The sequence below is a fragment of the Rhopalosiphum padi genome, chromosome 3, assembly GCF_020882245.1.
Source record: "Rhopalosiphum padi isolate XX-2018 chromosome 3, ASM2088224v1, whole genome shotgun sequence".
Classification (NCBI taxonomy): domain Eukaryota; kingdom Metazoa; phylum Arthropoda; class Insecta; order Hemiptera; family Aphididae; genus Rhopalosiphum; species Rhopalosiphum padi.
Genome location: NC_083599.1, coordinates 72,952,728 through 72,959,123, shown reverse-complemented (window position 1 = coordinate 72,959,123; position 6,396 = coordinate 72,952,728). Strand labels below are relative to the sequence as shown.

Genomic DNA, 6,396 nt, shown 5'->3' with positions numbered 1-6,396 from the left:
CTAATGGCACAATTACAATAACATATTTTATTCCACACAATATCAATGTATCCGGTCGTATAAAATAATGTGTACAATGCATGCGACACGTCACCGCAGTAATAACGGCATGAACCACTGCGGTGGTCGGCGTTTTCGTCACAGCAGTTGTAGTTTCGGCGCTAAATTAAGCCGTCCGTTCTGCTGTGAACAACCCCGTCGCCGCGCTGCAAGTGATGATAATATAAAAATATAATATTATATTGTCAATTGTTGTTATGGACGACAGACTACTATATATACCTACCTACACACATATATATATATATTATTATTGTACACTGTGCCGCCACCGATATATGGAATTCGATTTTCACGAACGACGCAAAAATAGAGTGACAAAGCGAGGGACTGTGTGCGTGTGTGCGTGTGTGCGTGTGTGTGTTTGTGTGGGTGAGTGGGCTAGTGGAGAGGGGAAGAGCTGAGAGAGAAGAAAAGGTCGGCGTGGCCAAACACAATAATGTTTGATAATCGTTTCCGCGACGATATCGTCTCTCTACGCGATTCGACGATCGCTCCGGACTGGTAGGTACCGGTTTGCGAGAAAGGGTGGAGCGATCGCACTCGGAAGGGATGATAATGCGATTTTTGGGCAAAGGCTCAGTTACGACGTCCGCGTCCGACGACCATATATAAGCCGGAGATCTCTGCTTGACAGTTTATTGTCGAAACCGCAACACACCGTCACGGAGGACCCGTCCAAGTATCCACACTACCCACACGGCAGCAGCGACGACAAAGCACTCCAACTACAACTGGTCATCTGTATCACCCCAGTCGTGCCATCTCAGGTTCCCGATCACCGAATCGATTCACTTCAGATTGATCTCCGCCTGTACTAACGAGGTAATTATTATCTGCATTATTATATTATGACGTTTTTACGGTCTTCGTTAATGTGTTTATCGTGTCGTGTGCGCTGCGCTAATTTAACCGCCTTCCAAAACATTGCGCTTATCGACGTGTAATATTTAAATCTTAATAAAATGATAATTATTATTTTAGAAATAGGTATACTTATTATTACGCGTATTTGAATTTTTTTTTAAGCACGTTTATCCGTTTGTGTCGTTGGAATTTCACAAATTCTCCGAAAATATGTACTTTTATAATATTTTTTGAATATAATGTAATCATTGCCATCCGTGATAATTTTAGATCTATTATAATACTAATTTTATTTTAACCTGAAAAACTACATCTTGATTGCAGATAAATAATTTAAAAAAAATGTTTAAGTAATATGCAGCGTTATTATTATTATATTAATAAAGTAGTAATATATTGCAATGAAAAAGCATTACTTTATATTATGTTAAATATAAGTGTGTGATTGTTTATTTAAGTATTACGCAGTATGCCTACTAGATAAGCTTTTAATTAATACTAATTAATAATATTATGATATATACGTTTTAAGTAATTATTATAATATAAAATTACGTGGTGTGAAATTTAGTTATTATAGTGAGCTTTAAACGTATTTATTTCACATCGAAGCATTTTTATATGATACATTCGAATGTATACAAACGTGTTCGTGTTCGTGGTTACTGCTGTACACAACCATCACGAAAGGGTAAAAATATTAAATTGTCTACGTAACAGCTTTGTTATGATTTTGCAACTTTGTTTTTGATAAACAATGTGTGACGAAATTTTTAAATCGAAAATAAAATCGTCTGTAGCCCCTCTGTTTTCACGAAATTGCAATCCATATGATTCGCGATCATTATCGTTCTCTTCGGTATTTCCCTTGGCCTAAATGTGCGTATTGTTTTCGAGCCGCGTGCCAAGTTTATCTGTCAACGTAAAATGTTCAGAAATGTCAATCGAAATAAACTACACCAATAGTAGTCTATAAGGTTAAACCTTTTGTTTAAACTATAAAGATTTTCTGAAAATGTTTTTTAACCATTTTTCGAGTACCCGTTTTCCAACCAATGTCGTATTGTTGTTTCCACAAAACGTTTGCAAGAATATATTTCATAAATTAAACCTCTATAATATATAACATATACATTATTTGTCATCTTTGAAAACAAACAATTCTTAGAATGGCTGAAAAAAACATACCACACAAAGACACGTGTTGTATTTTACGCTTGGAAATTAGGAAATGTCTATGCTTCAATAGCCGGACACATCAATGGGATTCGGTTCTGGACCACAGCTCAGTAATGGGTTTTTAATGACAATTTTTGACACCGCCATGACATGACATGACATGACTGCTGCACTGGACCATAAGACGATAATTATTTCGGTTCATTGGCACGTCACGTGCAGTGCTTATGGTCGTGTTCGGATATCTCGACAGTATATAATATAATATTTTGTAAAGAAATATTACAAAAACAACGTGTTTAGTCGACTCGCTTTTCGATATAGACTTTTAATGCGTTATAATATTGAACAATTTTATTCACGTTAACGTTGTTATAGAATTAACGATGTCTTCGAGCTGCACGTCGAAATCCACCGACTACTACTATCAGATGAGGCAGAAGAACAACGAGGCGGCCAGAAACAGCCGTTTCAAGAAGAAGGTCGCTGAAATCGAAATATCCGCTCAAAAGCGCAAGTTGGAGGTGACTTACGTACAGTTGAAGAAAGAAATCAAACGCATACAAATCGTGAAAGCTTCTTAAACATCTTTCAGGTTTGTTAAATGTATATATATATTTACGTGTAACTATAATAATATGTATTATTGTATTTAACGATAAATCGTGTTGATTATTGAACGGAACAACACACTAATATAACTTACAACGCCCAAGGCGGCCTACTCGTAAATATTATATTGTAATTTGCGATACTCCACATCTGGTCGTTAAACGTGGATGGGGGGGGGGTAGGAAATTAAATAAATAGGATGTTTTTCAACATATTATATTTTCTATGGGTGTAAATTCGTATTTTTTCATCATACGTTGTTGGCGTGTAGCATTTATACCCTCATCGAATCCGTAATAATTTTTATATATTTTTCAACGACGTACTGCGGTAAGTTCGGCATTCGTCATCGACAAACTATTTTAATACAATATATTATGCTAATAATTATATTACTTTTAAACCGAACGCGTCTGATTATTAATGAAAATCTCTTGAATTTTGATATAATAATACTTGGACTTTACTCGTAAGATATTAAACAGAAAATCTGTATAGGAATAATATAATATTGTAATTAGGATCACATTAAACCGGCGTAACGGAAATGGCGTTCAATTATCGTAAGCATTATCGTATCACAATGACGATAATATTGTTCTGTACAATTTTCGATTTTGACCTTCGGAACACCGCCGCGGTTCCCGGGAGACTCGGCCGAACTACAATGTAATGTGCGTACGGGCGAGCGTTCTTAATCGTTTTGTGTGGTTCATTTTTGGCCGATTGTACGCATATTACAGCTAAACGAATGAGTATTTGGCGAGGACGAGCATAATAATATATATAATGTGTACAAATTAGAGAGTGACCGGCGCGGCGGCGGCGGCGGACTAACAAATTGTCGCGTATTATTATTACACATCACGAAATCCTTTCGTCGTCGCGAAAAATTTAAAATATTACGATACCGTCGATACACTCGACGCTGCTCGCACCTCGCCTTCACGTATTGTATAATATTATAATATATAATAATGTGGTGCACGACAAACGGACCGTTTCGGGTCAAAACGGTAAAGCGTACACGCGGATAATAGGTACACCTGTTCGGGTGTGTGTGTGCGCGTATATTACAATACGCCGCGACGATATATATATATTATTCATAATGCGTATAATAAATAATAATTTTAACCCATATCTGCTGGCCCTATTAAAGTTATAGGTACGACAGGTAGTATAGTTGCGTATGGGACGTCGTCGTCACTCTCGCACTCGGTATTATTATTGTCCATATTATACAGTATATAGCGGACACGATTTGTCGTACATTTACTATTATTAATTATAATATACACGTCGTTGTTACAATATTACAGTGTGTGTGTGTGTGTGTGTGTGTGTGTGTGTGCCGGATTTGACGATATCGCTCATCGACTTTTTTATTCGATCCTCCGCATGCACTCTGTACAAATCGGATAAGCGCAGCGGAGGAAATCGTACTGTTAAATTACATAAGAAATCGTTTTGAAGAAGTCGCGCGCGTTTGTACACAATAATAATATGATTACGCGTGTTGATGTTTTACGAACATTTTAATAAATAACACTATTGCTTTTTATTATTATTATAATATTATAAAACGGTTGTCGAAAAAAAAAAAACATTAAAGGAGTTACCCGATATATGTAATAATAATACGTCATTACAGGTATATCTTGTCGAACAAACAATACAATATTTACACTTAACAGATGTGCGATTATTAGATACGGCACAATGTTTTGCTAGCGTTTTGTACGAGGTCTGTACAACGAATTCCGGATTTATGTTATTTTTGTAAAACATTTAAATAATAACCGTTGTAAAAAATCTTCGTGCATATTATTTCGTATATTTATATATCGTGTAGGTATACCTATTATGCAGTATATGCAATTTATTATTGTCTAGGGAGCAATGAATTGTTGGCAGCGGTCGGATCTCAGTATTTAGTACTCGCGTTCCAATTGTTGTCAGCATATTTACTCTTTCTTTTGCCAAACATCACCCTGTAGTCATTATATAATGACGTTTTGATTATTTGGACCTATGAATTATATTTTAGTTATTTTGACGTCTCAAATTATTGTCACATATAAATAATTTGTCAAACCTCTATGACCGTTAACATAATAAATACATGAAATACATATTATGTAGGTATACATATGTACCTGTATGTTAAACCATATAGGTACAAAATAAATAATAATATACTCTTTTTCTTTATTCAGCTTGCCTATCTGCATAAATATAGATGTATATATATAGGTAGCCGTATCTATAGGTATCTTTTTTTTTTAATGGTTCTTAACGTTATGTTTATCGCCATAGATAACAACAAATATGTTGTCTGGAATTTATAGTAAAATTAAAATTAAAAGATAATCACGTTTAATTATTTATTACCTCAAATTGTGTAACATTTTTTTAAAGTAGTGATTCATTTAAAAATAATTTTAAAACTGAAACACTAATTATATAACTGGTCAATTTGTGACCCCCTATGTGTAAATAATTCAACAAGCACTTATATAATATGTACCTATAGGTACACTTAACTCTGAACACAACGTTAACTGTATTGTTGAACGACAACTTGAGAAAGCGATTGAAATATTTAAAATCACAATTATTATTAGATATTATTATAATTATTACTTTAAATGAATAATTGCACTTTCAATTGTTTGTTTAATTTTTTAGTGTATAAATAATAATTTTAAATACTCTCAAATATGAATTTATTATCCTTAATTTGTATATTTTTAGATATTTATATTATACGTTTACGTAATATTTGTATATATTAAATGTCTATTTCAATAAATCAATTAAAAATGAATATAAATTAATAATAATTATTTGTTTACAGGCTTTTTCCGTGATCATGGCTGCAATACAAATAGAAAATATTTTAAACTGGAAATTTTAAGTAAAAAAATTATGCAAATAGATTCTGTTGAATTTCTAGTCAAATGGATTGTCCACCACTCAATAGTTTGACTGTAATTTCTACAGGAATGAAATACAAATTTTTTTTTTTTTTACCTATACCTACCAAATTTGTAAAGGACTATATTTTCAGGATAAAAAAATTTTTTATATAAGCTTTTATATTATTATTATTATTATTATTATTATTTTTTTCCTATTATTATTATTATTATACTTTTTTTTTTGTAACTTACCTACAGTGTTTCATAATATTATATATGTAAAATTATTATTTTTATTACAAATTTTTTTTTTTTCGGATTTTGTAAATGTCGGCATAATATATTATACACCGTGCAGTTATTTGTAAAAATATACGTTTCTATATATTGAACATAATATTTTCAATCTCTATGTTTTCCATTTTTCATTCTATATGAGATAATATCGTGAGATTTTTAAGTTCGTGTATATAGACATCGTAAAATACCTGGTATTCGGTAGACTTTAAGTTGTTATTGAACTCAATTATAAAAGTTTTTGTAACGCTCATGAAACAAATCTTTTATGAAAAAAAAATAATGATCATTATATTCCAGACTTACTGAAGTTTATATAATTATAATTTTAGTCATCAGCAAGCATATCGATCGCATATACACGGCACCTACCTACATAATATACACGTGTAACACAATTATTATTGCAATGCCATACTTGTATAACAATATAACATGCATATAAACACGTTTAGAT

The 6,396-nt window shown here is 32.6% G+C and overlaps 1 long non-coding RNA gene across 1 annotated transcript; it reads left to right on the top strand.

Moving 5' to 3' along the window:
- The first annotated feature begins 436 nt into the window (after positions 1 to 436).
- LOC132927640 (uncharacterized) lies at positions 437 to 5,995 on the top strand. Its single transcript, XR_009661772.1, has 3 exons — positions 437 to 885; positions 2,485 to 2,701; positions 5,579 to 5,995. It is a non-coding gene; the product is annotated as an uncharacterized LOC132927640 (long non-coding RNA).
- The last annotated feature ends 401 nt before the right edge of the window (positions 5,996 to 6,396 follow it).